This window comes from Artibeus jamaicensis, unplaced genomic scaffold, assembly GCF_021234435.1.
Source record: "Artibeus jamaicensis isolate MK-2021 breed Jamaican fruit bat unplaced genomic scaffold, CSHL_Jam_final contig_519, whole genome shotgun sequence".
NCBI classification, from domain to species: Eukaryota; Metazoa; Chordata; class Mammalia; order Chiroptera; family Phyllostomidae; genus Artibeus; species Artibeus jamaicensis.
The window spans coordinates 24,471,776-24,498,448 of record NW_026521871.1 but is presented as its reverse complement, the minus strand read 5'-3'; the positions used below and the strand labels follow the sequence as shown (position 1 = coordinate 24,498,448).

General features: G+C 39.1%; 1 protein-coding gene across 3 annotated transcripts in view; it reads right to left on the bottom strand.

Annotated features, from left to right (window-relative positions):
- The window catches only part of PIK3CB (phosphatidylinositol-4,5-bisphosphate 3-kinase catalytic subunit beta), a 188,577-nt gene extending 167,587 nt beyond the window's left edge, over positions 1 to 20,990 (bottom strand). For 2 of the 3 annotated variants that reach the window (XM_053669198.1, XM_053669199.1), the window contains exon 1: positions 20,789 to 20,990. The gene's annotated coding sequence lies outside the window, so the exon portion shown is untranslated. Of the gene's footprint in view, positions 1 to 20,558; positions 20,662 to 20,788 lie in introns of those variants that run through there. The other variant, XM_037139412.2, reaches the window with a different exon arrangement.
- Positions 20,991 to 26,673: the final 5,683 nt, after the last annotated feature.

The window sequence follows — 26,673 nt, the reverse complement described above, 5'->3', positions numbered from 1 at the left end:
AGATCAAAATTCCAGAAAAAAGAGCTAAGCAAAGTGGAGATAAGCAATCTATCAAATGCAGAGTTCAAAATACTGGTTATAAGGATGCTTAGGAAACTTAATGAGGACTTCAACACCATAAAAAAAAAAATCCCGTCAGAAACGAAGGATTCAGACTTCCGCCAAGATGGAGGCATAGGTGGATGTGCCGTGCCTTCTCACACAACCAAGTTTAGAGACAACTAAATATTAGCAACAGAAAACAGCCAGAACACGGAAAATTGAACTTTTCGGAAGTCAGTTAACAACAAATTCTGCAGCCTGACCAGTAAGGGGCGAAACCAGCGGCTGGTGAAGCGGGGTTGCACAGGAAAACTCGGTCGGACGGAATCAGGCGCGCGGAATCCAGGCGCGAGGAATCCAGGCGCAGGGTTGGACCTAGTGAGTGACCCAGCGAGCGACCAGGTGAACGACCTCGGGGGAGACAGCGGGGGAGCGGGGCTGCGTGTTGACTGTGGTCTCGCATTTGTGCGCGGGTGGACAGGCGAGGGAGTGGGCGGCAGGTCCCCGTGGCCAGCGGCAGTGGAGGGCGCCGCCATTTCCCTGCTCTGACCCCACCTCCACGTACAGCATCATAACCCAGCGACTCTGAGTGGCCCGGCCCAGGTGAACCACCTAAGCCTCTGCTCCTCAACCAGCTGTTAGAAACAGCAGGGGGGGTCGCCATTTCCCCGCTCTGACCCCGCCCCCACATACAGCGTCACAACCCAGCCACCTGGGAGTCCAAGGCGCCGTTCCTCAGACTTAAAGGGTGCGAACAGACCAAAAATGGCTCAAGAAGATCTCAAAGCCCCAGAGCCTATAAATCTAAGCGATGAAGAAATAGCAAAACTCTCAAACGCACAGTTTAAAACACTGGTCATCAGGCTCCTCACAGAACTGGTTGATTATAGCCACAAATTAGACAAACATATGAAGCCAAAACTAATTGAAATGAATGGAATTGCACAGGAAACCGAAAGCGATGAAAAGGAAACTGGGACTCAAATCCATGGAGTGGACCAGAAGAAAGCAAATAATGGCCAAACAGAAAAGAGTCAAGAAGCAAGAATTCAAAAAAATGAGGAGAGTCTTAGGAACCTCCAGGACATCTTTAAACTCTCCAACATCCGAATTATAGGGGTACCAGAAGGGGGAAAGGAACAGCCACCAGTGGAAAACTTATTTGAACAAATAATAAAGGAGAATTCCCCCAATCTGGCAAAGGAAATAGACTTCCAGAAAATCCAGGAAGCTCAGAGAGTCCCAAAGAAGTTGGACCCAAGAAGGAACACACCAAAGCACATCATCATTATGTTAGCCAAGATTCAAATGAAGGAGAGAATCCTAGAAGCAGCAAGAGCTAAGGGGACAGTCACCTACAAAGGAGTCCCCATCAGACTGTCAGCAGATTTTTCAAAAGAGACCTTACAGGCAAGAAGGGGCTGGAAAGAAGTATTCCAAGTCATGAAATCCAAAGACCTACAACCAAGATTGCTCTATCCAGCAAAACTTTCATTTAGAATGGAAGGACAGATAAAGTGCTTCTCAGATAAGATCAAATTCAAGGAGTTCATCATCACCAAGCCCTTATTATATGAAATGTTAAAGGGACTTATCTAAGAAAAAGAAGTTAAAGAAACATGAACAGTGAAAGGACAACAAACTCACAGTTATTAACAACCACGCCTAAAACGAAAGCAAAGTGAAAGGACAGCTAGATCAGGAGTGGAAACATAGAAATGAAGATCTCAAGGAGGGTTAGCAACAGGGGAGTGGGGGGAGGAGAAGGGGGAGAAGGTACAGAAAATAAGTAGCATAGACAGTAGATAGAAAATAGATGGGGGGGCAAGAATAGTATGGGAAATATAGAATCTAAAGGACTTGAGACACATGGTCATAAACTAAAGGGGGGGTAATGGTGGGGATCGGGGGGTAGGGTGGAGGGGAATGAAAGGGGGAATAGAACAAATGTAACAGCATAATCAATTAAAAAATTAAAATAAAAAAAGAAACGAAGGATTCACTAATTGAAATAAAGAACATTTTACAGGGAATCAACGGTATAGTAGATGAAGCTAAGACTCAAGTCCATGATTTGGAACATAAGGAAGCAAAACACCACGCAGAACAGCAATGAGAAAAAAAGAATCCAAAAAAAAAAAAAATAAGGACAGTATAAGCAGCCTCTGGGACAACTTCAAGAAGTCCAACATTAGCATCATAGGGGTGCCACAAGGAGAAGAGAAAGAGTAAGAAATGGGAAGTCTATTTGAAAAAAGAATGAAAGAAAATTTCTCTCATTTGGTGAAGGAAATAGACATGCAAGCCCAGGAAGCACAGAGAGTCCCAAACAAGATGGTTGCAAAGAAGCCCACTCCAAGATACATCATAATTAAAATGCCAAAGGTTAAAGATAAAGAGATAATCTTAAAAGCAGCAAGAGAAAAGTAGTTAGTTACCTACCGAGGAGTTCCCAAAAGACTGTCAGCTGATTTTTCAAAAGAAACTTTGCAAGGCTAGAAGGAATTCACAAGACATATTCAAAGTCATGAGAAGCAGGGACCTACAGCTAAGACTGCTCTATCCATCAAAGATATCATTTAGCATGGAAGCATAAATGAAGAGCTTCTCAGACAAGAAAAAACTAAAGGAGTTCATCATCACCAAACCATTATTATATGATATGTTAGAGACTTATTTAAGAAAGGAATCTCAAAACTATAAACACTAAAATAGCAATAAATACATACCTGTCAACAATTGAGTCTAAAAGACAAACAAAGGAAACAAGAACAGAAGCAGAATCATGGATATGGAGAGTGTTTTGATGGTTGCTAGATGAGAAGGGGGTATAGGGGGATAGGTAAAGAGGTGAAGGAATTAAGAAGTACAATAGTCAGTTACAGAAGAGCCATGGGGATGTAAAGTACAGTACAGGTAATGGAGTAGCCAAAGAATTTAAGCGAATGACCAATGGACAGAACAATGCTGTGGAGACTGCCTGAGGGAATGGGGGATGATGGGTGGATGGGGGCAAAGGGAGGATAATTGGGACAACTGTAATAACATAATCAATAAAATAGAATTAAAATTTTTTTCTACAGATGAGTGATTAAACAAACTGATTCTCCCATATCATGGAATTCTACTCAGCAATAAAAAGGAACAAACTATTAACACATGCACTTGGATGAATCTTCAGGGAATTATGTCAAGTGAAAAAAACCTATCTCAAAAGTTTATATATTCCACTTATATAACAATTTTGAAAGGCAAAATGATTGCCAGAGGTTAAAGACCACATAGGGGAATGAAAGGTGGGAGAGGTGGGTGCCAGAGGTAGGTGTGGTTACAAATATGCAACACAAGAGATCCTTATAGTGTTGAACTGTTCAGTATCTTGACTGTGGTGGTGCATACAAAAACCTACACAGGTGATACAACTGTATAGAACTTATACACACATAAAATTTCCAGTTTAAACTGGTGAAATCTGAATATTAGTGGATTGTACAAATGTCAATATCCTAGTTGTGATACTATACTAATTTTACAAAATGTTACCACTGGGGGACACCTAGTCAAATATACAAAGAATGTCTGTATTAGCCAATACGACTGCACATAAATCTAAAATTATCTCCATCAAAATTTCCATTTAAAAAAAATATTAAAAACTTAAATCCACTGAGCTAGAGGTACCTGTAAGCTGCAGCCTGGACAACTGACAGTGCTCTCTGCTTTTCTAACTGTCTAGTAGTAAAGAACTGGGGGGGGGGTGTCCCCAGTTGTAGAAATTCAATACTTTCCTAAAATACAATAAAAAGAATTAATAGAAAAATAGGAGACAAAACACAAGCCCATGTGTTATTAACTCTCAATTTCTGTGGGATAGCACAGTGAACACAGCAATCAGCACAGGCTCACACTTTTGAGCAGTGATGCATCAAGACAACTAAACCTACTCATAAATTCTTAGGACACCAGTTCTAGCTCCTGAAAATTCAACATAAAGACATAGTCTATCTAAAGCGATACTTTCCATGTTCATGAAAAAGACCTTAAAATATTATGTGGGGGGAAAAACTATATATTCATGAAAACACCTATCATAGACAAAAACAAACAAACAAAACACTTCAGGAATCAATCTCTTTTATAAGAGACAACACAGGAGAGTTAAATGTTCCTGTAAGCCTGATTAATTGGGAAATCATTTTTTATAATACATACACTACAAATTACACACCGGAGATTAAAGTAAGGCAACACTACAAATCACACACCTGAGACTGAAGTAAAGAAATTCTTTGTGAGAAACTAGTCTGGACTGCATTTTAAGATGAGCATGCTCTCAATAGAAAACTCTTTCTTTTCTGACACTCCAATTCTACATCTGACTGCCTTTCTCCTTAATTTAGGTTGAAATGTATTGATATTATAGGCAGTATTAGCTCAAATAAATGTAATAAATAACAAGGCTAAGGCAAAACATGAAAAGTAAAATATTGGAGTAATTCCCAAGTTTCTCTTAATTTTATCCCATTAGTTTCACACTGCTCTTAAAATAAACATTTTTCTTTGGATTCTAGAGAGAAGGGAAGGGATGGAAAAAGAGGAGGAAAGAAACATCATGTGAGAAAGAAACATCAATCATTTACCTCGTCCACATGCCCCAACTGGAAACCAAACCTGCAAGCCAGGCATGTGCCCTGGCCAGGAATTGAGCCAGCATCCTTTCAGTTTGCAGGATGACGCCCAACCAACTGAGCCACACCAGCCATGGCTAAAATAAATTCTTGCCAATGATACTAACAGTTAAACTGCCTGCTTTAAGATTCATATCTTTTCCTTCTCAATGCCATTACTCTTAGAGATTAATAAATATCCAGCAAAATGTTAACTAGGTGATATACAGAGGCAAACCTAGGGCAAGGATAATCTGATTAACAGCCATAAAACTTAGCAGAACACAGTTATTAAAGGAACTGAAAAAAGGAAACAATAATTTAGCAATAAAAAGGAAGTACTGATACATGCGACAATACGGATAAACCTCAAAAACTTTACACTAAGTAAAAGAAGCCTGTCACAAAAGACTGTATATAATATGATTCCATTTATGTGAAATGTCCAGAATAGGTAAATCTACAGACATAGATTAGGGCTGAGGGTAGGGATGGGGCTGGACAATAATAGCCAAAATGTTTCTTTTTGAGATGATAAAAATTTTCTAAAATTGATTTTTTTTTAATTTTAGTTATTTTTCAAGTAGTTTTTTGTCTATTTCTCCCATCCCAGCCCCCCCCCAGCCCCGTGCTCCCTACCTCCCTCCCATTTCCACCTCCCTTAGTTATTTTCCCTGTGTGCTTTTTACTTGTTCCTCTAAATCCTTCCCATTTTTTCCCCTTAAATTCCCTCCCCTCTCCCCTCTGGTTGCTGTCCCCTTGTTCTCTATCTCAGTGTCTTTGTTTTTATTTTGCTTGCTTATTTAAAAAATTGATTTTCTAAAACTGTCTAAAATTGCTACATAACTCTGAATATATTAAAAACCACTGAACTGCACATTTCAAATGGGTAAGTTGTATGCCATGTGAATCATACATCAATAAAGTTGTTGGCAGTTATATTTTGGTAGCCTAGGGGTTAAGGCACTGTCCTCTGCAGCTAGAGAGTGAAGCTGCCAGGAGTTGTATGGTTCAAATCCCACGTCGGATGAAGTAGTTTAACCATTCACCTACTTTCTCTACAACTTACATACAATAAGAACAGAAACAGTGTAGTTCATTATTTGAGGAGGCAGGGTGGGGATCAGGACAACTATAACTGAATAACAATAAAATAAAATCAAGCTGTTGCCAAGGGCAGGGGAGTAGTCTGGATAGCAGCAGACTCCAGATAGTAGTACACAATAAATGCTTAATAAATATATAACCAAAAATAAATAAATGAAAAGAGACAAAAACTTTCATAAAAAAGAAAAAAAATACAGAATCTTTTCACATCTACCTAGTAGCCGAGATACAGAAGCAAATACCAATAATTCCAAGACTTAATGTGTCATCCCCAAGAAATAATACATAGTGGCACATAAAGATTTATTTTAAAGATACTCACTAAATTTACTCATAACAGCAAAAGTAAAGTAATTAATAACAAAAGTATCCAACAAAAGAAGATAGTGTTACATCAAATGATAGAATACCATACAGCTCTGGCTGGTGTGGCTCAGTGGGTTGAGTGCCGGCCTGGAAACCACAGGGTCACCAGTTTGATTCCCAAACAGGGCACATGCCTGGGTTGTAGGCCAGGTCCCCAGTGGGGACCATGTGAGAGGCAACCATACACTGATATTTTCTCTCCCTTTCTTTCTCCCTTCCTTCCCCTGTCTCTAAAAATAAAATGAATAAAATCTTTAAAAGGAAAAAGAAAGAAAGAAGTCTGTGGAGCATAGACCTAAACACATAATGGGTGGGGGAAAAAAGTGTGTTAAATTTTAAAAAATGACAGATGATTCTGAAAATTTTAAAGAGATACAGAAAATGTTAAATAGTCCTATTTAAAATAAATTATAACTAAAAACAAATAAATTATAACTGAAAATGTACAAAGATATATAAGCTATATGCCTAAATACAACACTAGTTATCTTTGAGGAGGGCAAAGGGAATTGAAGAACAGAGGAAGTTGGAGTGGAAAGGTCTGAAGGGATACATACTTTCACTTTTTTACTCTACTTTCCTGCTTTATCTGAATTTTTTACAAATAGCATATGGTTAGTGCTAAATAACTAGGGACATCTCAGGAAAGGTGAAAATATGCCTTAAAGTGAATTCCCATTAACTTTATTTTTTAAAACCTGAATATAGCAGGAGTGCTACCTTTTTCTAAAAGCAGCATTTTTCCTCACAGAAGAAAACTAGCCAAAATTTTAATCTTACATACTATTATACATATCCCCAAACACAGCCCTTTTAAATACAACTAAGGAAGCTCTTCTGTTCCTCAGGATATTTCTATTCTTCCTGGAAACCCAGTAATATCCAAAATGTTCAATCTCTTTCTAATGCAAACTTAACCTACCCACACCCACTTATCACAGGGAAGCATCCCTCACGGCTCTTCTGGACTACTGTAATACCTCACCCCACCCCTGCCCCCATTTCCCTATCTGAAGAGAATCCTTCCAAGTCTGCCCTCAGATCACAAAAGTATATTTTATAATTCCACTCCAAGGATCTTGGGTTACTTGTACTAAGGCAATCAAGAGGACAGCTGAGCCCTGACCAGTATGGCTCAATTGGTTGGATGTTGTCAAGCAAAGCAAAAGGTCACTGGTTCAATTCCCAATCAGAGCGTGTGCTTTGGTTGCAGGCCTGGTTCCTGTTTAGGGCATGTGCAAGAGGCAACTGATAGATGTTTCCCTCCCTCTCTTTCTCCCTCTCTTCCCCTCTCTCTAAAAATAAATAAAATCTTTTAAAAAATGGAGGACAGGTGAGCAACTCTCCAAATACTCAGATTAGAAGCAACCAAATTAATATTCTTGACAGTAGCCTTTCCCCCAAGGGTGGCAGCAAGCCATCAGCACTGCCATGCCTAAGAGCTTCAAATCATCAGGCAATGAATGCATCGAGGCTGGATCTAGTTAAATGTAGATTAAGGTGACAGTATGTAATGTACAAAAATCAAAGTTACACAAAAGTAGAACCAATAAGCTGAGAATGGTCTTTATATACAGAAGAGCAGGAAGCCTTACAGTCAGACAAAGCAGAGTCTGATGTCCAACTCTACTACTCACAAACTGTGGGACCTTGGATACAAGATCCATTTTTAAAATCCACATTCACTCTTATGTAAAGTGGAGACAATACCACTTCACAGACTTTATGAAAGAATTAGGAGATAATGCATATAAAGGACTTAGCATAGTGCTTAGTACATTGTAAAGATTCCATAAATTTGTTTTTTAAGTATACTGAAAACTTATTATAATCAAAAAGTGACATAACGGGGTTATAAAGCATTCTATCAACTTTGACTATCTTTTTTTTTTTTAATCCTCATCCGAGGACATTTTTTTCATTGCTTTTAGAAAGTGAGGAAGGGAGGAAGAAACATGGATGTGAGAGAAAATCTACTGGTTGCCTCCCTTATACCCCACAACTGGGGATTGAATCCACAACCTAGGTATGTGCCCTTACTGGGAATCGAACCTACAACCCTTTGGTTATGGGACAATGCTCCAACCAACTGAGCCACACCAGTCAGGGCAAATATCATTTTTAATATGCCTAACACAGTGTCATACCCAGAGTAGGCGCTCACCAAATATTACTTCACATCAGGGATAAACTCCTTGCTCAGAATCATATGGTGACTGGTAAGTAAGTGGTAAAGCTAAAATCACCCACTTTTGCTTTGTTTTGTTTTGTTTCTGGTGCTAAGCCCAGTGAATTCTACAATATAAAAACTTACAGTAGGAGAATAGTGGTGGAGAAGGCTTAGTTTTCAATCCAAAATTAATGCAAATGAGTAGGGACCTCCATCTTAATCCACCTATGCATTAACAGCAGTACAGATATGAGTACAGTACTAGTCAATGTAAAAGACACAATAAATCCAATTTTTAAAAAAGTTTTAATGATATTTAAACTCAATATTGTAATTAGTGTCCATTTGTGTAATATTGAACTTGAATCCTATTATTTAACACATAGAATTAATGTCTGCTACAATTCCCAGTTTTGTCACCTAAAAATTGTGTGTGTGTCCATGTATGTGTGTATATATATATATGTTTATATACAAATGTAAGTAGTAAGTAGAAAAGCAGAACATTACCTTTTTTAATCTTCAAAACAGCTTAATGTTTCACTTTTTGATTATATGCATTTATTATATTCACCTTTTTTGATTAATGTAGCACAACAGGATATACAAGAAAGCACCCTACCACTCAATTCCTTAAGTTCCTCTTCCCAAAAGCAATCAATGTATCCTGTTTTGTTGGGTATCCTTTCAGAAATACTGCACTTATAAGCAAGCAAGTACATATATTCTACTGCCTTCTTTTTAAAAAAATAATAGTGGTACAATTCTGCACATACTGTAATCACACCTTTTTTAAAAAAAAACTTTACCACTTACATGCCATCAGTAAACAAAATGCTCCTCATTCTATTTTATAGCTATAGAGCATTTAATCACATGGAGGGGCTACTTTTTAAAAGCCAATCCCCCACTGCTAAACTTTTAAGTTACCTCAAGAATTTTGCTAGAGCTCTGACTAATGTGTATCAGTGGGCTGCATGCCTCCCACAAATGGAAAGGTTGCAGGTTCAATTCCCAGTCAAAGCATATGCCTGGTTTGCAGGCCAGGTTCCCTATTGGGAGGATGTGAGAGGCAGCCAATTGATGGTTCTCTCTCACATGTGTTTCTCTCTTTCTCCATCCCTTCTCCTCTCTCTAAAACTAAATTTAAATTTTTTTTAATTAAAAGATTTTATTTATTTTTAGACAGAGGGGAAGAGAGAGGGGAACATCAATGTGCGGTTGCCTCTTATGCACCCCCTACTGGGGACCTGGCCTGCAACCCAGGCATGTGCCCTGACTGGGAATTGAACCAGTGATCCTTTGGTATATATGTGTCAGCACTCAATCCTCTGAGCCACACCAGCCAGGGCTAAATAAAATCTTAAAAAAAAAAGAATTTTGCTATAACATTTTTTTAAACCTTCAATAGTTCCCTATTACAATAACTCTTTTGCGTGAACAAATAACAATGAAACCTTGTATATGCATCATTTTACACATGTGTAAGCATACTACAGGATAATTCTTACAAAAAGAATTAATAGGTAGCCCTGGCCAAATAGCTCAGTTGGTTGGAGCACTGTCCCAATGAGCCAAGGCTATGGATTGTAAATCCACTCAGGGTACATATAAGAATCACCTAATGAGCCCTAGCAGGTGTAGGTCAGTGGATTGAGTGCCAGCCAGCCTGCAAATCAAAGAGTCGCCAGCCCAAATCCCAGTCAGGGCACATGCCTGAGATGCAAGCCAGATCCCCAGTTGGGGGTATGCGAGAGGCAATGTTTCTCTCCCTCTCTTTCTCCCTTCCTTCCCCTCTAGCTAAAAATAAATAAATAAAATCTTTTTATTAAAAAAAAGGACCAACCAATGAGGGCATGGATAACAAATAATGCTTCTCCGTCTTTATTCCTCTCCTTAAAAAATCAATTTGAAAATATTTAAAGAATTAATTGATAAAAGAGTATGTGCACTCATAATTTTGATAATGCTAAACTGCCCTTCTTATAAGTGGTATCAATTTATACTTTCAGGAACAATGTATAAAAATATTTTCCCCCAATCCTATTCAAAAGTATTAAAATATTTTATCTTTGCCAAGCTGATAGGTTCAAGTTACTCTGGTGGCATTTAAAATAATTTGGGTTTTTCTTAAAAGTAAAGTATTTCACTATGTAAATCCAAGCCCAAAATGCTACCTTTTAAGATTATATTTTTTGTTGTTGTTTTTCAATTACAGTTGTCCCAATTTCCCCCCACCTTGTTCTCCCTTTCCCATCCCTCAATCTCCATCCTGTTATGGATTATCATGGGTCCTCTGAAGATTACATTATTGGTACCTTCAATAATTTGTGATAACTTCAAAAAAATTAGGCTCCTTAAAAAAAGATTTTCTTTACTGAAATCAGATCCTAACCTTAGCATATGAGTACAGCTAAATGTAGTGAAGTATAAAACTTCTCTAATTCATTAAATAGTTCATTTTAAAACTTCTCTAATTCATTAAATAGTTCATTTTAAAAATGGATAATATGTTGTGTCTTTAAGACTCCACATCAGTCATGATGAAATAATAAATATTTAAAATTTTATAACTACATAGGCCCCTTCTATAAAAACCACTGCTCATAAATTAATTCAAAATTAGTGCTTAACTCAAAATAACTATTGAAGTGGGTTCCCGTTAGAAAAACCTAAATGTCCTATGCATCTCCTTCTGTGTCTGAGTATTACTAATGGTTGATGTAATATTAATGCTCATATTCATTTCTCAAAGGAATAAGGGAGGAAAAGAGCCAAATGGTATAATGTTTCTCAATTCATTTTTAAGTTAAAGATTAATAACTATGTTTATTCAAAACTAAATTTACGCTTTACTTCCTCTATTGTCAATAGTTTAGGATCAAGCTTAGCCACATGTATCTGAGCAGAAAGAAGAAAATATGTTTTTAGTTTTATTATTTGAAAATTCCATAAACATGACCCACACAAGCTTTTAGAAATCTAAATATACTAGGTCATATATTACACACTTCTGTTAGTTACACATATGTGACAAACCACAAAACCACAGTCTTTCTAATTGTAAAGCCAAGGCAAAAGGAAATCCTTATTGTATATTCAAAACAAAACATACTACATCAAATAATTAGTTGATTGTTTAATTCTTACCCATAAAACTGGACTATAGCCATATAAACCTGGTTAAGAATAGTGAGAGAAAGTTAATGGTTAAATGACTGGAAAATTCCTTCATGTTCCAAATATACAGGTATTGAAATGAAGATGATGATTATTATACTAAAAAACATAACACTTTAAACTTATGTAGTCTCATTCAACCTCCCTTTGAAAGACCAAAAAATAAAAAAACTACATGAGACAATCATTAAAAGCATAAATTCTAGAGTCAGACAGACCTGAGTTTGAAATCTGAATCCCACTTAAAAGCTGGATGCCAGCCCGGGCTGTTGTGCAAGCCCTGGCCATTGTGGCTCTGCTGGTTGGAGCATCCTCCAGTAATCAAAAGGTTGCCGGTTGGATTCCGGATCAGGGCACATGTACCTAAGCTGTGGGTTTGATCCCCTGGTCTGGGTGCATATGAGAGGCAACCAATCGATATGTCTATCTCATATCAATGTCTCCACTTGGCACATTATCTTCCCAAAGCTTCAGTTTCCTCATCTTTGAAATGACAGTCTCATGAAAACCTTCAGGCCGTGGCTGGTGTGGCTCATTGGACTGAGCGCCAGCCTGTGAAGCAAGCAGTTGCTGGTTCAATTCTCAGTCAAGGCACATACATGGGTTGTGGGCCAGGTCCCCAGTAGGGGGTGCACAAGAGGCAACCATACATTGATGTTTCTCTCCCACTCTTTCTCTTGCCTTTCCCCTCTAAAATTAAATAAATAGTCTAATTACACACAGTATACCACACAGATGAGTTTTCCTAATAGGCTATAATGACAGCTTTAAATGACAAAACAACATAAAAGGAAGCAGTGCAAATACACAGAATTAAAGAAATCACTGATTAAAAAAATAACTGGGGCTCAAGGAGAAGATAGTGAATTCTTTTTTTTTAAAATAAATTTATTTATCTTTAGAGGGGAAGGGAAGGAAAGGAGAGAAATATCAATGTATGGTTGCCTCTCATGGGTCCCCTGCTGAGAACTGGCCCACAACCCAGGCATGTGCCCTGACTGGGAATCTAACCAAGATCCTTTGGTTTGCAAGCCCGCACTCAATCCACTGAGCTACACCAGCCACAGCAGATAGTGAATTCTTCATAAATTAAAGGTGAAATAATTGTGGTTGCTATAGCATATATAGCTCTCTAAAAAATATTTATATAAACATATACAGTAGTCCCTGTAGAAAGAATGAAGACCTGAAATGCAGAAGCCTCTCGGTCAGTTAAGAAAAATATAAGCAATGAAATAGTGGCTGATATATATATCAAGATAGCCCTTACTTGTTAGCTCAGTTGGTTAAAGCATCATTCCAGTAGGCCATGTTGCAGGTTCAATCCCCAGTCAGGGCACATACAAGAATCAATGAATGAATGCATAAATAAGTGGAACAACAAATCAATGTTTCTCTCTCAAACCAATAAATAAAAACTTTTTAAAGGACATCAAGATTTTTAAGAACCTAATAATTTCCAATGATAAGGTGAAATCTCCCCAGCCATAAAAGAACAAAAATGAAATAATTTCAAGTGATCAAAACTTGTCCAAAACCAACAGCCATCTACTCCTATGAATGACGTTACTTAACACTCACAATATAAAAAAACAAGCATGTTAAGATAATTCCAGCTGTTTCTCCTCAGAACACCCTTCAAAAAAAATTAACAATAGTGAATCTTAGTTAAGGGGAAGGACATCTATATAGCTGATAAATAAAGAACCTAACTTCTGAAAATATACAACTGCAAAGATAAGTTTTACCTCACAAATTACAATTTTCATTTAGATAATAGCAGAAATTTGTAATGATTTATAAAAAACAGCGATTTTAATAGTAACTAAACACAAGACTCTGATGTTAGAGGAAAGACCTACACATACCCTGGACCACCAGAAAGAATAGAAGTGGAGGGAAAACAGAACACAGGTGGATCCTACAACAAATTAAGCGTGAAACATCGCTGGAGGCAAAAATGACAAAACTGAAGCTGTCCTACTTCAGGCACATCATGAGAAGGCAAAGTTCTCTGGAAAAAAACGTAATGCTGGGGAAAATAAAAGGCAGCAGGAAAAAATAAGACCAAATATGAGATAGACTGATTCCATAAAAGAAGCCAAAGCCTGAGTCTACAGGGGCTGAGCAGAGATGCTGAGGACAGGACACCGGGGACATCACTCATTTATAGGGTCGCCAGGAGCACGAGCCTATACAATGGCATGTAACACAAATACAGAACCTATACTAAATCAGTAGTTCAAGAGTAAACAATTTTATTTTTAACATATTACTAATATTATTTTTACCTGTTTCTTTTCACTTTTTAAAGATTTTACTTAATTTTAGAGAGAGAGGAAAGGAGGGAGAAAGAGAGGGAGAGAAACATTATTGCTGATCAGTTGTTAAACACGCCCCCAACCAGGAACCCAACCGGAAACCCAGGTATGTGCCCTGATGGTAAGTAACCAAACCAGCAACCTTTCAGTCTGCATGCAGGCACATGCTCAGTCCACTGAGCCACATCAGTCAGGGAAAGAGTAAACAATTTGAAATAATCATATTTCAACTACTTAAAAGAAAGTAATTACTCTGTAACTACATGTAACTTGGAAGCAGTATTTAGTGGCCTGGCTACAAAAACTGAGCATCTGTAGTTCCAATTACAGGTCTTCAGTTAACTCCTATGAAAATTATCAGTAGGTTGAATTATTAAATAAATATTAAATACAAGGTCAAACTGCATTAAACTTAAAACTATGACAATTGAAATTTCATTATTTAAACTGCAAAAGCTCAATCATTTAAGGTAGTAAAGTGCAAATGTCTCAAAATGGAGTATGACCTCTTGTTGACAGTCACTGCAAATTTCTCCCAGTGGCTCAGCAGGTAAGGAATTCATGGAATTCAGGTCTTCAAGGTCTAGTTAGTAGGCATTGTGGTTAAACCACCCAGTCAACACCAAATTGTGTGGGGCAATGCCTGATGATTATCTAAATTATTTGACCCCTCCTATCTTTTCACTACTTCACAACTGCCATTAGTTCTAAATGGTAAAAGAAGACAGAGAAGAAATCAATAATTATAAATTAGTTATTATAAATGCAAGAAAAACTATGGTCTAGAATGTGGATAAACTGCAGTTTAAATAAAGCTTCTGGATTAACCAAGGATTTCTTTTAATCCACATAATCCTCAGGATCACATTTCCCTTGAAGGCAAATGAGCATTTGCCTGGTGGTCTCCCAAGAGGCCAGGGCACCAAAGGATGACAAACGACAGGGTCAGCAATGTGGCAGTTTTTCCAGGATTTCTGAGCTGCAGACCTGGCTCTAGCAATACCAGGATACAGATGACTGTGCATATTAACATTATTTCAGCTATAAACACTCATTAAAGGGTCAACTAGTAATAACCTCAGGTGATCTGCTTTAAATACTCAGGGAAATAAGGAGATAGACATTCTTGGTAAATCAGTGGGGAAAAGATATATAAATCCTAAAGCCAGGATTTTCCAGGGGTAGGATCTGTGCATTTTCTCACAAAATGATGGAATTTCTACGTTAACTTCTTTAGGCTGGAACCAAGTTAAAAGGATCATGAAAAGCTACATTTACTATATATTTTAGCTAAACAGGTAACATATACTCCCACTCTTAGTAAAGTTGAATACCTAAAATTCTAAGTGCTGGAATAAAACAGGCTGGTAGACACAGACCAGGGAGAAAAGCTAAGACTTCATAACATAATCCTTTGAAAAATTAATCTCTACTTTACCCCATGATGGCAGTAGTTGGGAATTCTGGGTTTACTACAGAGAGATGAGAACATGTGATGATGTTTATTATGATTTTATCACAGACTTAGCTCCTGAATTTCTTTGTTAGATGGTTCGTATTATAACCTGATATTGTGAGATTTGCATCACTTGACAGGCTCCAAAAATTATACAATTTTTTTAACACCCTGACCCGTGTGGCTCAGTGGGTTGGGTATCGTCCTGCAAATTTGAATCCCATTCAGGGCACATGCCTGGGTTCCAGGCCAAGGCCCAGGTTGGGAGTGTGCAAGAGGCAATGTTTCTCTCACACATCAATGTTTCTCTCCCTCTCTTTCTCCCTTCCTTCCCCTCTCTCTATAAATAAATAGATAGATAAATAAATAAATAAAATATTTTTAAGATGTATTTTTTGGTTTGCAGGCTGGCACTCAATCCACTGAGCTATACCAGCCATGGCTTAAAAATGTATTTTTTAACTTAATGCCTTTATAAACATTCCTCCATCTATAAGGTTAAATACTTTATTGCATGTAAACCCTTTATGTTGAAGATTGGAATTCTCTTATATTTTTAAAAGAAAAACAATTAGGTTGATCAATTATCCACTCATTCTTGTTCTGACATAATCTACACATGAGAAAAATCTATACATTTTCTCTTTAAAATAAACAACTAAGGCCAAGTGTTAAGAATTGGGGGGAGGTGACTACAAAGGGGTAACATGGAAGAATTCTTTAGGGTACTGGAAGTGTTCTGTATACTGTTAGTTGTGATGATACAAGAACCTATGTGTGTGTCAAAATTCATAGGAATGTACATAAAAAAAAGTGAACTTTACTGTATATGTAAAGTTTTTTAAATTCAAGTTACTCTGCTTTCAGAAATGTCTTTTTATTAAATTATCTTTAGTCATCTAAAAATAATTGTGTCTATTAATACAGAAAAAAAGCCTAAATTAGAGATGCGCAATCTGCATTATCAGAGCAACTAACAGCTGACACATAATACAGTATATACCCAAACAAACATCCGGCCCCTTTCATTTTTCCTCTCTTAACTAAAGGCTTGTGACTCAAAATTATTTAACCTGGTAATAAAATAAAAGCTACCACAGAATATTTGGGAAACAACTTAAAAAGGAACTGCATCAGTTTGAAGCCACTCTTAAAGGGTAAAGCTGGACCAATGGCAGAAAAACCCATGAAGACAGACTTTAATTATGAGAAAATACAATAAAAAGGCCTCTTCAAAAAAAGGATAGTTTCCTCTCCCACAATGTTTTATAGCTGACATTGGACTACGACGACAGGCTCATAGATACTCCTCAGAAAAAATAGCCCATATACATCATGGAATGGAGAGGGGACAGAGGGGAAAATATCCAAATATCAAATTTAGGGAGGGGGAAATTGGGGGACATCTGTAATAATGTCAACAATACAAAAAATTAGGGGTGAGAAGTAAGAGGAGTAAGAAAGAAGTTGTCTCACTCAAGCCTCAAAATCTGGATTTTCCGTTATCTCCCTTCTTTTCTGCTAAATGTTCAGTATTACTCTTCTAGTCTAGGATTTCCTCCTCCAACACGTATTTTTCCTATATTTCTACTTTGACAATTATATACTTCTAATTTTTCCATACCCTTCTTTGTTCACATACTGCTAGATAGTTTTCAGGTCTAGACTCAGGCAGAGGGAAAGAATCCTAACTCATTTGCCTCTTTCTACAACATGACGAAGCCGTCACATGAGCAGCTAATAGAAACCAAATAATAGGAATTTATCCCCAAGATATGGTAAGCTATAATTTCAAATCAAATGGTTCAGAGGAGCCCTGACCTGTGTGGCTCAATGGATTGGGTGTCATCCCTCAAAGTGAAAGGTCGCCAGTCTGATTCTGGTCAAAGCACAGGCCTGGGTGGGGGAAGGTTCCTGTTTTGAGGCCTGAGAGAGGCAACTGATCAATGTTTCTCTCCCTCTCTTTCCCCCTCTCTTCCCCTCTGTCTATAAATAAATAAATAATTTTTAAATGGTTCAGAGAATATATACATATGTGCATGCATGTGCAAGAGGTGGGGAAGAAAAGTCTCAGGTGTTGTTTTTTTAATAGTGTAACTAAAATAATAAACATCTACTCTTTAAGAATTCCAACTGCTACCCTTTGGGATTTCTTATGCAATATTATTGTAGATCAAACTACCACATTCTAGAATCGATCCCGATCCCCTCCAGTTAAGACCAAAATTCATTGCCTCAAAAAAACTATACAAAGCTGGAAAGTTTGGTTCCTTATTTGTAAAAATATTAATGATCCAGTACACAATGAACAAATACACATTTGTTTTGTTATCAGAAGTTAAGATCTAAATGCTTAACCTTTTTAGGAAGTACAGGATGTTACTTTAGGAAGTCCCAGGATGAAGACTGAAGGAATAAGGATGCCTAACAGTAACTCTTGGCCCTCTGATTGCCTCCTCATTTGCCCAAATCTGGGACCAAAAAAGTGTAAAGTGTGTTTAGTACATGTTATACTTAGAATCAAAATATTTTATAACTTACTTAATTCACACATTCCTTCATTCAACTTAGTTAAATGTTCCTATCACTTTTCTAGTTACTGAGAATAGCACAGGAAGACAGACAAGGTCCCTGCCATCAGATAACTTATAGTATGTCAGAGGAAAAAGATCATAAACAAGTAACAAAAAAATAATCGCAATAATTACCTAATAATGCAGGTAAAGAGTTTGGATTACTTGTAATAAGAAGCCACTAGAGCAAGAAAGTAAGCAAAGATCACTCTGAAGATCACTCTGATTGCTGTCTGAAAATGAACTGTAGGAGAGCAAGATGAGAGGCAAAGAGACCAGTTAGGAAGCTACTCTCTAGGAAGAACTGGGATGGTGGCAATAAAAACAAACTAAAGTAAAAATATTCAGGATATATTTTAGAGGTAAAAATTGACAGATTTTGCTGTTTATCTGCGGGGTGTGAAGGAAGAGTGACACAAAAGAATGAATTAAGAACTGACACCAGACTTATCACTTAAGCAGGGTGAAGGAGAGGGGCAAAGGGGAGCTCTTATGAAATGGAGACTGCAGGGAAAAGAACGGGTTGAGAAATGGAAATCAAAAGCTCTACTTTGAACATGTTAAGCTTAAGGTGCCTACAGACGAAATAAGTAAAGATATCATGTAGGCAAGCAGAAGAAATCTGAAGTTCAGAACCTAAGACAAAAATCTGAGAGTCAACAGTACAGTTGATAGTAATTAAACCACGGGGCATGCATGATAGGATCATCCAGAAAGAGTACAGGTAGTAAATCGAGAGAGGCAGACCTGAAAACCCTGAGGCATTATTAGAATGTTGAATTCAGGAACAGAGGGAAAAGTCAACAAAAGAGAAAGAGAATGCAGAGAAAAAAAAGTATATCTTGGCATATCTTTTATACAAGGTGGGGCAAAAGTAGGTTTACAGTTGTGAGTACATGAAACAAGAATTTAAATTTACCCTTGTATTATTATTGTATTGTTTTCTGTTTGTATGTTTTCATACAAACAACTGTAAACCTACTTTTGCCCCATTATGTATATTATACACCTCTCTAGTCCACCACCACCTTCCTAACCTGCTGGTGACACACACACTCAAATTCCATAAAATTTTTTTTAAAAAAGGGACCCAGAAAGACTGACTGACATCCCCAAAGCTCCAGATAATTGGGACTAATATCCAGGCCTAAAATCAAGATACGATTTCCGACCCCTAGCCTTTCCACAGTAGCTAACAGTGCTTCTACTGTGGGGTTCACAAGTCTAAAGTGAAACAACAGTGAAGGTCATAATTTAGGAAAAACATTATTAGGCTACAAGGAAGAATATAATTTAAATTATAAGGTTCATTCTTAATTATTTTCTACCTATTTTGTTCATATTCACAAAGCAAGTTCTATCACAAGCTTTTATGAATGAGCTAGGAAAAGCAGGAAATATGGGCAAGAGGTGCAAAATGGCAATAAATCAAAACCCAACTCGATTTTCTCCACTTCTAAAGAACAACCTGAAGAGGAAAAGACCCTCATCACAGTGTGAACCACGGGGTGTAAAATAAAGTGGGGGGTTTTTTTGTTTGTTTTTAGTCATTTGTGCTTCAGTGAATGCATTTCTAGTTTTAAACCTTAAGTTGCACACCTGCCTCCTGAAACTAGGTTGAGATCTTTATCCTGAACACCTCCTATGGTACATTACGACTTCACCAGTTCTGCTTTTACCATAAAAATCTTAGAGCATAACATAAAAATCCCCACATGATTAATGAACTGCTGAGAATTCTGACTCGTTGGAGATGATTTAATTAGGAATCATATTTCCAAACATCCATTCAGTGCTTCAAAATAAGTACTCATCTAATTTAATTACGATGACTTCACCAGACACTAACACTGCCTACAATAATGTTTACAAAAGCACTTGTCACTCCCTCCGGATGTAGCAATGCAGAAAAAGAAGTCTGTTTCCATATTCCTCGTGTGTTTACACTCTGTAACAAGTGACAGAGTTTAAGTGTCATTTAAGATTATTTAAACAGCAAAGCACTCCTAGTTGGTGTCCCACCACCTTCCATACTAAGCAAAGCCTAAATTCGCCGGGTTTTATTTCAGCAACGATTCACTTAGTCCATGACACAGAAATTCCAAGGCAACTGAAGCAAGAGACTACAGGATTCGATGATGGGACTACAGGACTCTTTCTACTGTCACTCCAATACCAAGCAATTCCAGTGGAGGTTATGGCAACACCACAGTAGTTCGTAAATAATGTGCCCCCAAAGGTCCACCGCGGCCAGCAATTCGCAGTAGCAGACAAGACCATGCACCGGGGCTGCTAACAGCCTACCATTTATTGACCGATCCCTTGCTGTTCGGTCTTGCACACCTTCCGATCCTACCCTCACAACAAGCCTGTGAAGTACGTATTATTATTCCCATGAACAAATCAGGACCTTGGCCCAAGGCCCCAGGGCTGGTCAGGGGCAGCGCTAGGATTTGAAAACACGACCATACCCCAACAGTCCAGGGTCCCCGCCCCTAACAGACACTCTGCGCAAAACCGCACCCGAGAGTCGGGAAGCTCCGGGGCTGACAGCGTAGACGCAGCGGGCAAGGACACCTCTCCACAGAGGATCCCCTCAGGAACGCGACCAGCCTCGCGGGCGGCCCGGGTCGCCCAGCCGCCTCCTGCCGCCCGAGGCCGGGGAGAGCTGCTCACCTTGGAGAAACCAGGAGGGCCGCAGTCGAGCCAGGCGCACCCGCGGGCCGGCGGGTGGGAGTCAGCCCAGCCGAGAGGAAGTGCGGCGCGGGCAACGAAGTCGCTGGCACCCCAAGCTGCGGCCAGCCAGAGCGCGCCGCCGGCCCGCTCGGGGGCACCTCGGCAGGCTGCCGCGACCGCGCCGCCCCTCAGCCGCGCCGCATATCCGGGTCCCGCTCCGCCACACTCACCTGCCTGGCGCTCCGCCGCCGCCGCCACCGCCGCTCCGAGCTCCGAGCTCCGGGTGTGCGGTCAGCAGCCCAGACCACCGCGACCGCCCAGCTGCAGCGCCCCCATCCCGCCTCTCTCAGTCACCTCCCGCCTGCCTCGCGCAGCGTTACACCATCCCGCCTCCGCCGCACCGACCGACTGAGTACGCGCGCGTCGCCTCTGTGGTCGCGCCTGCGCGCGCGCGCGCGAGCCGCGCCAGGCTCCTTGCAACCGTCAGCCCGCCCCGCGCGCGGCTCAGGCCAATCCTCTACCCGCAGCGGCTGCTGCAGACCTACGGGCGGGCGGGGCGGGGCCGGCCGAGTGGCGACTCTGCTCCCCAGTCTTCTCCCGCTGCCCATCCGGCAGCGCCGCTGCTGCGTGGTGGTTCTGCAACAGTATGCTGCTGCCCGAGGACCAGGGGATAGAAAATGCCCAGCGAGCTGCTTTCAGAAGAGACCCACCACCTGCCCCAACCTTCTCAGCCCCCCTCCCGAGAGACCCCTCTGTTCCTGGGCTTCCTTGCTGGCCGCCTGTTCGCAGTTCCTCTCCCTAATTCCGTTCTGCAACTTTGAACAGACTTCTCGGTTGCTGAGCGCAGGCTGCACGTAGCTTTTACACCCTCCCCTCTGTCACTCTGATTCTGGGGATGGGAACACTAGATCAGCAGCCCCACGACTGGCCCTTCATTCCCTACACTGTTAACGGTCATAAGGGAAAAAGTACAGCCTTCCAATTCCAAGATTCATTTTCTATATGTTCATTTTTGGAATAACAACAGCTAACATTTGCTGCAGAGCGCTATGGTTTACCCAGCCCTTTCTCGTACCTTATCTCCTGTTATTTTTTACCTCCACCAGGAAATTTCATGGCCCTCTTGGTGGCACACTCAAATTTCACTTACAGAAAACCAAAATTTTAACTTACTGAAAAGCTACCATTTGTAAAGTTGTTGTAACTTACTACCATAATCGCTCAGGCAAATAGTTGAGTAGTCCAGGATAGAATCTAGAAGTATAGAACCTAATATAAAGCAAAGGTGGGTGACAAACAAGAAATAATTTGTTTGATAAAAGATCTAGGTTTAATTGACTCTATAATCATCAAAGTAAAAATAGAACCATGCCATATTCAAAAATCCCAGAAGAATTAAAGATGTAAAATATACAAATCAAAATTTCAGAGGGAAAATGTCTTTAAAAATTTACTTGTTTTTAAAGAGGGGGAAGGGAGGGGAAAAGAGAGGCAGAGAAACATCAGTCCTAGAGAGAAATATCCATCAGTTGCCTCTCCCACAAGCCCCCAACCCTTGGACAGAACAGCAACCCAGGTAGTACCCAACCGGAATGGGACCAGAGACCCTTCCGTTTGTGGGAGGATATCCATCCCAACGAGCCACACCAGTCAGGGCTAGAGGAAAATTTTTAAAGAAAAGTAATATCACTGTAATGAGGGGGAACTTTAAGCAAGACAGGAAGCCCAGAGTCATTAAAGAAAAAATAAAAACATTTGTCTCCATAAATATTTTCAAAGTTTTGCATGACATCACAATAAGTTTAAAAAGAAAAGAAAAAAAAAAACAATAGACGGAATAGAACTAAACAAAACATATGGCAAACACATTGTATCTTACCATAAAACAATTCTATAAATGGATTTTTTTAACCAAGTAGCTCAATGTTTTAGAAATATGGGCAAAATACCAGCAGGCAATTAATGGAAGATAAAAATCTAAATTAAAAATATGTTGCCCTGGCTGGTGGATTGAGCTTGGACCTGTTAACCATGTGATCGCGGTTCAATTCTCAGTCAGGGCACGTGCCTGGGTTGCAGGCCAGTTCCCAGCAGGGGACTCACAAGAGGCAACCATACACTGATATTTCTCTCCCTCTCTCCTTTCCTTCCTCTCCAAAGATAAATAAATTTTAAAAAATCTGTTTTAAAAAGTCACCTTTCTATTAAAAAATGTTTATTTTACTAATAGTCATGGAATTTTTTTGATCATTAGATTGTCAAACACTAACAAAAGCGATAATACATGTGGAAACAAGCCCTGATACATAGGTGATGAGAATGTAAATTGCCACAAACTCAGAAAATATCTATTAAAATTTAAAATACAAATACCTAGTCATTGACCAAAAATACACTAACTTGTCATCCTAATACACCAAGGTTGCGGGTATAATCCTTGGTCAGGGCACATACAAGAAGCAACCAATGGATGCATAAATAAGTGGAACAACAAGTCCATGTGTCTGTCTGTCTGTCTGTCTCTCATCAACAAAAATTAAAATGAAGAGAAATAAACTATAAAAATTGCCATTTGGAAGGATATACACAATGATACCATAGTGGGTTTAATGCTGGTCCTCCAAAGGTATGTCTGCCAGGCACCTGTGAACATACAGCCTTATTTGGGAATGGTATCTTTACAGATGTAATTAACAATCTTAATATGACATCATCCTAGATTTAGGGTGGGCCATATATCCAATCACAAGTGTTCTTTTAAGAGAAAGGCAGAGGGAGATCTGAGGTACAGAGACACAGGGATGAAGATTGAAGGAATGAGGTAGAGGTGGGAGTGACTCAGCTATAGGCCAAGAATTCCAGGGATTGCTGGCAGCTGCCAGAAGCAAGGAGAGGAACATAGAAGGGCTTCTCCCTCAGACCCTCTACAAGGAAGGACATCTTAATTTCAGGCTTCTGGATTCCAGAACTGTGAGAGAATAAATTTCTTTTTTTTTAAGCAACTCAGCTTGCAGTAATTTGTTAAAGTAGCCAAGGGAAACTAATACATGTGCTTATTGTATTGTTGGTGGTGGAAAACAAACAGAAGCAAACTGGAAACGACCTGATTATCTATAGGAAATGGAATCCATGAGTCAATTGTATTGCTTCCACACTGTGGAATATTATGCAATGATGAAAATGAGTTAGACCTATTTGTATGGACCCAGAGGGATGTGGAAAATGCACTTTTTAGAGTGATAAAGAGTGGTATGATCCCGTTAGTATATTGCTGAATACACACACACACACACACACACACACACACATATGTATTATATATTCAGGTGAACATACAGAAAGGAACAGAAAATTTTATATTAGGCTGATCACACTGGATACCTCAGTGAGCTGAAAGAGGAGGGTGTGGGTGAAAGGGAGTTCTTTATGTCTTTGAATTACCTTACTTATCATAAGCAGTACTTATTCTTTTAATCTAATAAATGTAGTACTTTAAAAGAAATAAATAACTTGTGATGAATTTTAAAATTATGGCTAAAGTTGTGAACATAAGAAGAGGATTCTACCTCCCCAATTTTAGAATATGCATTGCTCTCCATGACTCCCACTTCCCCACCACTGAGTTCCGAGTTCTCTGGTGTTTTTCCCCTATTTTCCAAGTACTTCTGAGTATTTCCCAGACTCACAGAATTTTTTTTATTTTTCTTATTAAACTTTGAGTGCTTTCATTTTATTATATGTGATATATTCACGTGGTTTGGAATCCAAAATGTATAACCCAATATGCAATAAAATATCTTGCCCACACAGGTAGGAAGCTCTCCTTACAGATGACTAGTGTTGTCATTTTCTTTTTTTTATCCTCACCTGGGAACATTTTTTTCGCTGGTTTTTGATGCAAGAGAGAAGCATCAATTGGTTGCCTCTGGTATACACCCAGACCAGGGAACCCAACCCGCAACTTAGACATGTGCCCTGAGTGTGAATTGAACCCTCAACCCTTTGGTAATGGGATGATGTTCCAACCAACCAAGCCACACTAGCCAGGGCTGGTCATTTTCTTGAGTATCCTTTCAGAAGTATTTGCATATAGAAGCAAATACAGATATATTACCTCCTCTTTTTTCACACAAATGAAAGTGCTTGATTTATACTTTTTTCCCACAAAATATATATCAGGTTGTTTTATATAAGTGGATATAGATTCTCTGTATTCTTTTAAGATTTTTATTAGTGTATAGAATACATACAAAAACCTACAAACCATAATTTTTTACATATTAAACACAGCTGTGTAACCGGTTCTTAAATCAATAAAGAACATGATGATGAGACTTCCGCCAAGATGGAGGCATAGGTGGAAACCCTGTGTCTTCTTGCACAACCAAGTTTAAAAACAACAAAGTTTTAGCAACAAAAACGCAGCCAAACCACAGAAAATTGAACTATACGGAAGTCTGACAACAACAAACCCTTCAGCCAAACCGATAAACCGGTGAAGGAGCGAGCAGTGAGACAGACCACACAGGCCCCAGTGGCAGTGGTGGGAAGAGGCAGAAGGGACCGCCATTGTCCCTCTCTGACCCCGCCCCCATGTACAGCATTACAACCCAGCGACCTGGGTAGCCCAACCCTGGTGAACATCTGAGGCTCTGCTCCTCATACCTAACAGGCACAAACGGATCAAAACAAGGCTCAAGAACAACTCAGAGCCCCAGAGCCAATAAATCTAAGTGATGAAGAAATAGCCAAACTTTCAGATGCACAGTTCAAAACACTGGTGATCAGGATGCTCACAGAACTGGTTGATTTTAGTCACAAATTAGAGGAACATATGAAGGCTAAACTAATTGAAATCAATGGAAATGCACAGGAAACCAATAGTGATGGAAAGGAAACTGGGACTCAAATCAAAGGAGTGGACCAGAAGGAGGAAAAAAATGATCAAACAGAAAAGGATGAAGAAACAAGAATTCAAAAAAAGGAGGAAAGGCTTAGGAACCTTCAGGACATCTTTAAACGTTCCAACACCCAAATTATAGTGGTACCAGAAAGGGAAGAGGAACAGCCACAAGTGGAAAACTTATTTGAACAAATAATAAAGAAGAACCTCCCCAATCTGGAAAAGGAAATAGACTTCCAGGAAATCCAGGAAGCTCAGAGAGTCCCAAAGAACTTGGACCCAAGAAGGAACACACCAAGGCACATCATCATTACATTAGCCAAGATTAAAATGAAGGAGAGAATCCCAGAAGCAGCAAGAGCTAAGGGGACAGTCACCTACAAAGGAGTTCCCATCAGACTGTCAATGAATTTCTCAAAAGAGACCTTATAGGTAAGAAGGGGCTGGAAAGAAGTATTCCAAGTCATGAAATCCAAAGACCTACAACCAAGATTGATCTATCCAGCAAAGCTTTCATTTAGAATGGAAGGGCAGATAAAGTGCTTCTCAGATAAGATCATATTCAAGGAGTTCATCATCACCAAGCCCTTGTTATATGAAATGTTAAAGGGACTTACCTAAGAAAAAGAAGATAAAAAAGATGAACAGTGAAAGGACAGCAAACTCACAGTTATTAAGAATGACACCTAAAACAAAAGCAGACTAAGAAGACAGCTAGATCAGGAGCAGAACCATAGAAATGAAGATCACACGGAGGGTTAGCAACAGGGGAGTGGGAGAAGGAGAAGGGGGGAGAAGGTACAGAAAATAAGTAGCATAGATGGTAGGTAGAAGATAGATAAGGGGGGCAAGCATAGTATGGGAAATATAGAATCTAAAGAACTTGAGACATGTGGTCATAAACTAAAGGGGGGGTAATGGTGGGGGAGGGGTGTGCAGGGTAGGGGGAATGAAGGGAAGAAATAGAACAACTGTAATGGCATAATCAATAAAATATATTTTTAAAAAATAAAAAGAAATAAATTTTAAAAAAAAGAACACAATGAACATCTCAGAATCTGTTTGTGACCCCTTTCAGTCACTGCCCTGCCTCCAGCAGTAACTACTATCCTAGATGCTAACTAAATAGATTCTGTTTTCTTGTTTGTTTGTTTTTTGTGCTTGTTTTTTAAAATTGTACAATTAATGGCTCCTTTAACAGAGTGCTTTCAA